Genomic DNA, 10,297 nt, shown 5'->3' with positions numbered 1-10,297 from the left:
GGCCTCCACACTTGGTGAAACTTTCACTACTGACCATCCCATTCGCTTTTAATGGGGAGTGTTTTTCCCTGAATATCTCAGGGACCGAAGGTCATAGCTGCCGGGCACTGCCACCGACAGAAAGAGCACCCCTGAAAATGGGGGGGGGGGTTTGCCAAACTAATAATAATATAGTAGTAATATGTGTCAGTTGTGCTGCTGCTGCTGCTTCAATCATTTCAGCTTTAAATACCTCGGGGTCCACTTCAGTGACAACCTCACCTGGACATTAAACGCCACACAGCTAGTCATGAAGGCTCAACAGTGGCTGTACTTCCTGAGGAGGCTGAGGAAGTTTGGGATGACTCCTAAGATCCTCAGCAACTTCTACAGCTGCATCATTGAGAGCATATTGACCAGCTGCATCACCGTGTGGTACGACAGCACATTTACTATGGACCGCAAACGCCTGCAGAGAGTGGTGAAGACAGCAGAAAAAATCATCAAGAACTCACTGCCCTCTCTGCAGAGCATTTACCACCGCAGGCAGGGTTCACAGGAGAGCTGCCTCCATTATTAAACTATGTCCATTTGTACTGTTTACATTTACATTGCATACATTTGCACTGCTCAGTTTTGCAAAATCCTCACCCTATTCACCTCATTACCCTTGTTTTCACCTTACTCTTAAACATGTTTCATATTCTTATTGTATTTGATGTCAATATTGTATTTGAATGTCAATTTTGGTCAGCTGGTTTTCCAGAAAGGACAGCACAAGAATTTCAATTCACAGGGGAACGTGTGTTCTGCTGTGTATTTGACAGTAAAAATTGTTGCATCTTGAATTGGCAAGAAAACATTCAGCCACTCTGCCCTTTATGGAATAGTTTGGACATGGCTACAGACAAATAACAAAGGCAGTGTCCAAGATGAAACACTAAAACACTTTACTTCTGCTAACAATAGTCTTTGGTTTCCACTGACTGCATTTCCATTGGATTTGCACTCAAAATCATTGATTTTTAATGGTTTGTGAGTGTAGGAATAATGGGGATTGTGACTTGATTAGGTGGGTGCAATGGTTTTTTCCGTCCACTAGATGGAGGTCATTGAACACGGATCACAACAGTTCTTCCAAGATTCAACATCTTGAATCAACTTTATCAGTGTTCAAGTCAAGTCAACTTTATGATCAATAATGACATATGTGCAGGACATATAGAGAATTGAAATAGTGTTTCCCTCTTATCCCCGGTGCAAACAGCATTCAACTTGAAATATAAAATATCAAAAATAGAAGTCATTCAAAGATATAAACAGGCAGTGGCAAATCTAGATGATATCAAAGATTCGCAGTTTGGACCCCTGACCAGCTAGAGCTCTGACATTTTTCACACTGGATCTCCTCTCACCCCAGAAGGCTCCATATGTGTTATTAAAGCTCTGGGTGTTGCAGGTCAAGAGATCTAATTTTTTCCACCTACCTCCTACCTCAGTTCGAGCCCAAAACCACCCAGGGGCCCCAAGTTTTCAGTAGAGGTTCCCCCGGGGACCCAGGAAGCACAACTACATTCGGGTCGCCGTAGCCGGAAGTTGTTTTTATAGTGTAAAATACCTGAAAAAGGGAGTATTTGAGTGAACGATAAATGGACACATACCTTTCTCAGATCATGTGTATTATGACTCATTATCAGGGTAACCACCTACCGTAAATACAAATGCCACAATGTGTACAATTACTGCTGAATATCTACCGAACTGAAATATTACATACGTCAATAGACTATACTGAAATATTACTATAGACAATGTACATCCAGACAGACATTTAACATGTCTTATCTGTCACCTAGCACTTGCATTCATCAAACAACTTTGGATACCAGTAATAAAGTAAACATAAGCATGTAAGATAAACAAATACAGCATTTCACAAAATATTCTTTAACTCGGCTTACTTCTAATATACTGATAATATATTGCAACTCACAATTTAGAACAGTACACTCACTCAGTAACGCAAATATTTCTGAAAAAATAAATTTAAAATAGCCTGCTTGCAACAACACTAGTCATATAGTTTTTCCACAGCCACGGTGTACTACTATTCCACAGACGGCGCACAGTTAGAATTGCAGGAGATTAATGTGCCTTATGTTGACTTAATCGTCGTCATGTAATTATCAATATTACTTCACGCTACACGAACAGACCGTATTACAAATAGTTTCCTGAGCACATATACACATTCACCTAACACACTGGTAAATATTAACCATTACTTTGAGGTACTGCTGTCAAAATGGAACTTCAAAAATTGGCTTAATTGATACCAAAGGTCACAAAGGTCACCTGGGCCCCTCTGCGGTTTTGGTGAAAATGGGTAATGCAGGCTCAAAGAGCCTCTCGTGACCAGTGGGTCAAATATGGGGCTCCTAGGCCCTTGGGAAGGCCCCGAAAGGGATCCTAATTTTCCCAAAAGCTCCAGAACCAAGAGGCTGCCAACCCAGTCACACTACCCAAGTTGGAAGCACCTTGTGAGGCATGCCTGCTGGACAATTGGTGGCACTTTTCCTAGATGTAAAATGCCTACAAGTTTCTGAGTCGTGTCTTTTTGGCCCCTGTTTAGGCCCCTGACCAGGTAGAGGGCTAAAATCCAAGAGACAACTCATGTAACATTGATAAGAAATTCACTCAAGCAGTGACTCCAAGTTACCAGATATAATGAAATTCCCTACTGACAGTCCTAACATATCACATTTACAGTGACTTGAGGTTACTCTGACCTTTAACTTCGAAGGGAATAAAATCGTTCATCTTTGAGTTGAAGTTACTGTTTTTACCAAGTTTGACGAGATTCCCATGAGCTGATCTTTAGATATCATTTTCAGGAAAAATATTAACATACTTTGTGAGAACACTGTGACATTTGGCCACCAAAATTGAATCCAATGTCATGCGAATGTTGGTGCCAAATGTGAAAGAATTCCCTCAAGGCATTTCGGATATATCGCATTTACAAGGCAAGAAGTGTGTTTTGTGAGGTCCTAGTGACCTTGCCATTTGATCTTTGACAACTGAATTCTATTCAAGTTATCATTGAGTCCAAGTGAATGTTTGTGCCACATGTAATGATATTTCCTTTGTATTCAAAACAATGCAAAGTCAAGTGAGCTTGACCTTTCGACCTTTGACTTACATAATGTAGTTGTTCATGAGATATCGCTTTCACATGAATGGGACAGACAGATGGATGGACAAGCTGAAAACATAATGCCTCTGGCCACACTGAAAGTGAAAATGGTAAAGAAATAAATATAGCAATACATGATGAATAATTTGTTCCCTGTTCTTTTAATTTACATGGATGATTTCTTGACAAAACAAGCCAACTCTATAAATGTGAACTGAGTGTCAGAAATTAACACGACATTCATAGCATCTGCAAACAATTTTCCCCCACAAATTTCTGTAACTTTCTGAGAATCTACTTCACAGTATATTGTAAAATATCATGCGTTTCAATACTCACATTATTGATGGAACCTCAGTGATGTCTACTGTCCCTGGCTCAGACACTCTCTCAAGCATCTACAGTACATGTCAAGACAGGTAATGGTAGAATTAAAATAACATTAGATATCTACAATTCATTTGAACTATTATAGTTTCAGAAATTCATTTTATTCCGAGTTCAGTCAGGAACTCTTTGTCATGATTTACCCATTTGTTGCAAATGGGGACACAGTTATGATTGGCGCTGAAGGCTCCATTCTATGGATGTTCCCTGGTTAGCCGAGCAGCGTGCTGAGATAAAACAGGGAACATATGCAGAGCCCCCAGTGGGCGTAGCAGGCAAGGTACCTTTGTTTAAGATGATTTACCACAACCGTGTTTGGACTCGGTGCTGTGGTGGCAGTTTCTGTGAAACAAGCACAAAGTCAAACACTTCTTTCTTTAAGTTTAATTCAGCATCTGCAGATGGACTCATTGGTACACATCACCTTAATGACATGCACAAATAAGCAAAGAACATAGGAGAATCTGTGTTCTTATAAATCACAGCCCCCTCCCACTAAGCATGCAAAGGTATATATTACCCTTCTGTATTTTCACTCAGTGGAGGAGACATCCTGTCCTTTTGTTTACATGTTCTGTGGATGACTCCCCCCCCCTGTGAGATCCCAGTTGTTTGATCCCAATCAGAGATACGAGATACCATAAAGTTGTGGTTTCTCAAGGCCATAAAACTCAAGTTTCTTAAGCCATCACCGTAAACCTTAAAGTTGCCCTTTTAGATGAACAATTTGGTCAACCATTTGGTCAGTCCTCCACATACATGTCTGTTTATGCATTTATACACACACAAATGTAAAATTTCCATTACAGTGCTAAAAGTGTTATAGCTTAGCAGGGATCAGTGAGGATGAGGTTGTATTTAAAGGGACCGCTTTGGTGAGAGAATGGGCTGTGATTGGTGGGTGACTGACGAGCACCCATAAACCTATCGGTATAGCTGAGCACATGACTCCGTGTCCTGCATGAACTAACACAATGCTTCATTAATCACAATTCTAGTTTAGGATTTCCACAATGACATTCTAACTTTAAACTTCATTTAAGGTATCTTGAATTGAGGCAAATTAAAGCTGACCTTGAATTATGATCAGTCAGAATCAAATTGTCATATATCACAAATCATAAACTGGATTTATTTTCATAATTAATTATGGATACAATTCCAAGGTATGTTGCAGAAATCTGGAATGGATATCTATATCATTGAGCATTGTACAAGAAGACAAGTAAATTATTTTTAAATAAACAGCATGGAACATGGACATGTTACTACATGTTCTACTGAATAAGGGATCAGCCACATGCTATCCGTAATACAAACAGCCATCATCAGGGACATAGTCATCAGAGAGATCATAGTTAATGTTCATCCCAAGGTACTTGTAGTTCTTTACAAAGTCTATCACCTGCCCCTTGATGATAGTACTCAGAGTTTGAGGGCTGATGCCTAAAACTCATGTCCTTGGTTTTTGTCACATTTAGTAGTAAAAATGCAGTCACAGCAATACAGATTCACAATCCACAATGGGACCATGGCTGTTCTCATCCGCATGGAGGAGACTGACTGTCACAGAGTCATCAGCAAGTTTGAAAAGTAATCTGTTGTCATGCCAGCTGCGGCAGTCATCAGTATACACATTACAGAGTGAAAAGACACAGGAGAAGACCCTGTGGATGATGACAATGCCTCTTACGTGCATTTGTTTACCCTCACTTTCTGTGTTACTTGTCAGTTGCAGCTCGAGGCATCATGCATGTATCCAATATTATCTTTTCCAGGCACTATACTGGTACTGTAGTACCTACAAGTTATGCACGTTCCATTTTGCATGGGGACATTTAAAACAAACCAGTCTACAACATAGTAAAAATCACATGAAAATCAACTGCCCTCCTCATCTTTTCATATGTTTTTACTCCCCAATTTTTTAATGTGGATTTAGAATTTGATACTGAGCATAGCCGTGAAATTGGCTCCCCAATAGAAATGGTACAAGTTGTCAAATTAATGTTACCTACATAAATCCCCACAGATTTACAAAACATTCTCAGAACACAGTTTACATCAGAGTAAGGTATCACATTTTTTATTACTCACCTTATTGATGGAACCTCAACCATATTTACTGTCCCTGGCTCAGACTCTCTCTCAAGCATCTACAGTAGGTGTTTTCGTTCCCAAAACACAGTCTCTCTTGTGGTTTCAAGAGTCTGTAAGAGTAGAACATGAGGTAGAGCATTCAGCTACCAGGCAGACACCTTCTGTGCATTTAAGGTTAAACTTAAAACATTCCTTTTTGATAAAGCCTGGCTGGATCAGGTGAGTCCTGAAACCCCCCCCCCCCCCCCCACACACACTCATTTATTTATTTTAATAAATGTCAATAACTATGTTATTGACGTGTCTTTTTTCTCCCATGTCCCTCTCTCTGTTTCTCTCTCATTGCAGGTATCTCTGACTCCAGAACTGAAGGAGAACAACTATTATTATTATTATTATCATTATTATTATTAACAACAATACTTAATTAATTATTATATTAATTGTTGCTGCTATCATTAATAATCAATAACTTCTTTACACTGTTATCGTTTACATTTTAACTAGTCAGAGCTGCTACCTGATGTTGCTCAAGTGTTCTGGTCTCTCGCCTCCCCCTCCCCACTGTTTCTCTGCTCACCCCATTTTTCTCTGCTCACCCCAACCAGTAGAGGCAGATGACCGTCCACATTGAACCTGGTTCTGCTAGAGGTTTCTCCCTGTATGTGAGGGAGTTTTTACTCTTCACAGTCACCAAAGTGCTTGCTCATTGTGGGAACTGTTAGGTTTCTCTATATTAAACAATATTTTAATGTCTTGACCTTCTATGTAAAGCTCCTTGAGATAATGTATATTATCATTTGGTGCTATACAAATAAAATTTAATTGAATTTGTAGCACCGGTATCACACCACTTACTGCGCCACTGGACCAGTTCTAGGTTCTAAGGCAGGGGTGGGGAACGTCCGGCCTCCGGGCCGTATACGGCCCGCGAGGCCATTTCAACTGGCCCGCAATGCAATACAATTTTTATATTTTATATCTTCATATATGCATACACGAATAAAAAAAAAAATCAGGAAAAAAAATATATCGCCCGTCATTAGTTTTCCGAGAGAGAGTCCTATGTCCGAGTCAACGTCAGGGTCAGTGAACACAGCATGTGATGTACGTACCACTGCATTGGGTCGGAGTGACTGACACATGACAAGTACCGACACAAACAAGTGATGCATCATGGCGAGGAAGGTGGACGGAGAATGCCGCGTATTTCAGGAAAAATGGACAAATGACTTTTTCTTTGTTGAAGTGAAAGGCAAGCCAGTGTGCCTAGTTTGTGGCGAGGCGCTTGCGGTGATGAAAAAGGCCAATGTCGAGCGCCATTACAGCTCGAAACATGCTAAACTCGACGAGTTGAAAGGACAAATGCGTTTGGATAAAATTAACGCTCTTCGTCGGAGTTTGGGTGCTCAACAGGCAGCTATCACACGGCCACAGACTGACAGAGAGAATATTACGCGTGCAAGTTTTGTGGTGAGTGAACTGATAGCCACGAAGCTGAAACCTCACGCTGAAGGAGAGTTCGTGAAGGAGTGCCTCGTAGCCGCCGCGGAGCTGCTAGCCCCCGACAAAGTGAAATCATTTCAAAGCGTCAGTTTGTCCCGGAGAACCGTTTCAGAAAGGATTACTGATATGGCGCAAGATATTGAAAAAACACTCAAGAACACTGCAAGAGACTTCGAGTATTTTTCTCTGGCCTGTGACGAGACAACAGACATCACACACACAGCGCAGCTTGCCATTTTTCTGCGTGGGATTACGTCTGAGTTTGAAACAAAGGAGGAGTTGCTGTCTTTGCAAGCCATGCATGGCACTACTAAAGGTGAGGATTTGTTCAATCAAGTTATTGTGGCCATGAACAATTTTGAACTGCCATTTGAGAAGTTGAGCGGCATCGCCACTGACGGAGCTCCCGCAATGGTTGGCGCGCAAAAAGGATTGACTGCTTTAGTCAAAAAAGAAATGAGCCGACTGAGTCTGGATCCAAGTGATTTAGTTGTATGCCACTGTATCATACATCAAGAGAGTTTGTGTGCACATTCCCTGAAGCTTAACAATGTGATGACAACAGTTGTGTCCACCATAAACTTCATTAAAAGCAGAGGGCTGAACAACCGCCAGTTCAAGGAGTTACTCAGCGAGCTTGAGTCAGAGTATGGTGATCTGGTTTATCATTGTGAAGTGTGATGGCTGAGTCGTGCAAATATGCTCGCACGGTTTTATACACTGCGGGAAGAAGTCAGACGCTTCATGGAGATGAAGGGTGGACCTGTCATGGAGCTCAGTGATGGCAAGTTCCTCCGTGATCTGGCCTTCATGGTGGACATCAGCAAGCACCTGTCAGAGCTAAAAATCAAGCTGCAAGGTCCCAACCAGCTCATCAGCTCTCTGCTTTCAAATGTGAAATCATTTGAAGTGAAGTTAAGGCTGTGGCAAGGACAGCTGGAAAGGGGAAACACTGTGAACTTTCCCACCCTACAAGAACAAAAGCCTGATGTTACGACTGAATATGCTGGTGAGTGTGCAAAACTCATCCAGGCACTTGATGAGAGGTTTCATGATGTGAAAAATATACAAAAGGAACTCGACGTGTTTGCGACACCATTTAATGTGCAACCGTCTGATGTGCCAGACAACCTCCAAATGGAAATAATTGATCTGCAAAACAACAACGAGCTCAAAGCCAAGTACCACAACCTTTCTCTGCTGGACTTTTACAAACTGTATGTTCGTGCTGAGGATTTTCCCATCCTGAGGAGACATGCCCTGAAGTTTGCATCTCTGTTTGGGACAACGTATCGCTGTGAACAGTTCTTTTCAAAACTGACTCTTGCAAAGACTTGCTTCCGCTCAAGACTGACTGACTCAAACTTGGAAAACCAGCTTCGAGTAGCATCATCATCACTGCCAGCTAATATCAGACGCCTTGCTAGAGAAAAACAGTTCCAGCCATCACATTAGGTGAGTCTAGACATGCAGCAAACATGAGGCTTAGTAACGCAGCAGTTATAGACTTTTTTTGTCTTTTTTTTCATCTTTAGTTATGTGTTCATAATGGTATGGCCCTCTGAGGACTTTGGAAAAATTGAAATGGCCCTTGATGTGAAAAAGATTCCCCACCCCTGTTCTAAGGAGTGGGAAGCAAGACTAATCACACCAGAGACCGTTGCTCTAAGTACAAAAGGCCGGCAATTTACTGAATGCAAAACACACATATAAAATACAGTACACAAAACAAAACAAATACCCTGCAGGTTCCTAATACTAAGGCAAGTATAATTGAAAAGAGTATTTCACTTTTTCCTTTCGTAGCTAATCTAAGTTAAGTTAGACCAGTCTTTTTTCTCCTCAGTTCAATTTAGTCCGAAAAAAATAACAAATCAATCAGTTCAGTTCAAACTAGTTCCTGATACTCCTACCACTGAGTCACCATACGCCGAAGATTTCCTCACTGGCGCGAAGGAGTAGATGAGTTGAAGGTGAAGGTCTGGGTCTGGCTCGCCATCTTGAATCCCGTCTGTGTGTGCACAGTCCTTGCTCCGACCCAGCTTCAAACCGAGCAAAAACCCTGACCTGTGTAACATGTCATAAACACAAATAATCTCTTTTTAAATCGTCAAATCACACAATTAAATGTTTCACAGTTTCTGAGTTGTAACGTTACTGCTGCGGTGTTTTTTCGTCTCAAAATGGCAGCGGAGCGGTCTCTTTCAACTCACGGCTCCGTCTCCCACACAAACTACAGCGCATACCTTTCATTTATACAGCTTACACACACTTTTGTAACATTTACAGTCTTCATAAACCCAAAAAAATAACTGATAAACAGGTTATGACGGAGCATTTCCTTGTGAATAGCTACGTTTTTAGCATTAGCTTTCCGCTAAAAAGGTACAACGCAGCAAAATTGCAAGAAAATAAACACAAAACTCACCAAAACCGGTGTGACTTAGTTCTCATAAAATCCCCGTCAGTTCCCGACCAGGTAAGTTATATTTTTCAACTGCTAAATCAACTTTTTTCACTCTTTTTTATGCTTATTAATCGCAGCTCGTTTTTCTCCGTTTTCTCCTCTGCTCTCTCCCTATGGTCTCTGCTGCAGCATCACGCAGGCGCTGCGTTGAGTGTCACTAGTCCCTTAAAGGGGCAGGCATGAAATTTCTGTCAGCATACTTTTAATCTTAAATAGACATTAAATTATTGTTGTATGAACATTTCTAATTAACTTTGATGAATTGACTTACATAAAATGGATCACTAATTTTAAACTTATTTATGCAGCCTTTAAACTATTTATTCTTATTTATATCATATCTTGACATGGGTTACAAATTGAATAGGTGATGGGATAATAATAGTAATTAATTGAGCAGTAGTCAAAGTCAAAGTCAAAGTCAAAGTAGCTTTATTGTCAACTATTTCACATGTAAACATACAAAGCAGTCGAAAGAACGTTTCCCACTCTCCCCACAGTGAAACATATAAAGTGCACAGGCACAACAGATAAACAACAGATAAACATTACATTACAGCAGTGCAAGTTAAAAGAGGTAAAAGTGATAAGTGATAAAAAAGTGATAAAGTGATAAAGTGATAAAGTGCAGAGACAGTTTGTTTCAGAGTCCTGAGTGATTT

General features: G+C 40.7%; 1 long non-coding RNA gene across 1 annotated transcript; it reads right to left on the bottom strand.

The window, feature by feature from the left end:
- Window positions 1-1,456: 1,456 nt before the first annotated feature.
- On the bottom strand, window positions 1,457-9,760 carry LOC138412183 (uncharacterized). Its single transcript, XR_011244664.1, has 7 exons — window positions 9,597-9,760; window positions 9,082-9,235; window positions 5,660-5,772; window positions 3,847-3,904; window positions 3,515-3,573; window positions 3,182-3,270; window positions 1,457-1,597 (listed from the first exon to the last, which is right to left on the bottom strand). It is a non-coding gene; the product is annotated as an uncharacterized lncRNA (long non-coding RNA).
- Window positions 9,761-10,297: the final 537 nt, after the last annotated feature.

Source organism: Paralichthys olivaceus, chromosome 12 (genome assembly GCF_024713975.1).
Source record: "Paralichthys olivaceus isolate ysfri-2021 chromosome 12, ASM2471397v2, whole genome shotgun sequence".
Classification (NCBI taxonomy): domain Eukaryota; kingdom Metazoa; phylum Chordata; class Actinopteri; order Pleuronectiformes; family Paralichthyidae; genus Paralichthys; species Paralichthys olivaceus.
This window is presented reverse-complemented; position numbering and strand designations above follow the sequence as displayed.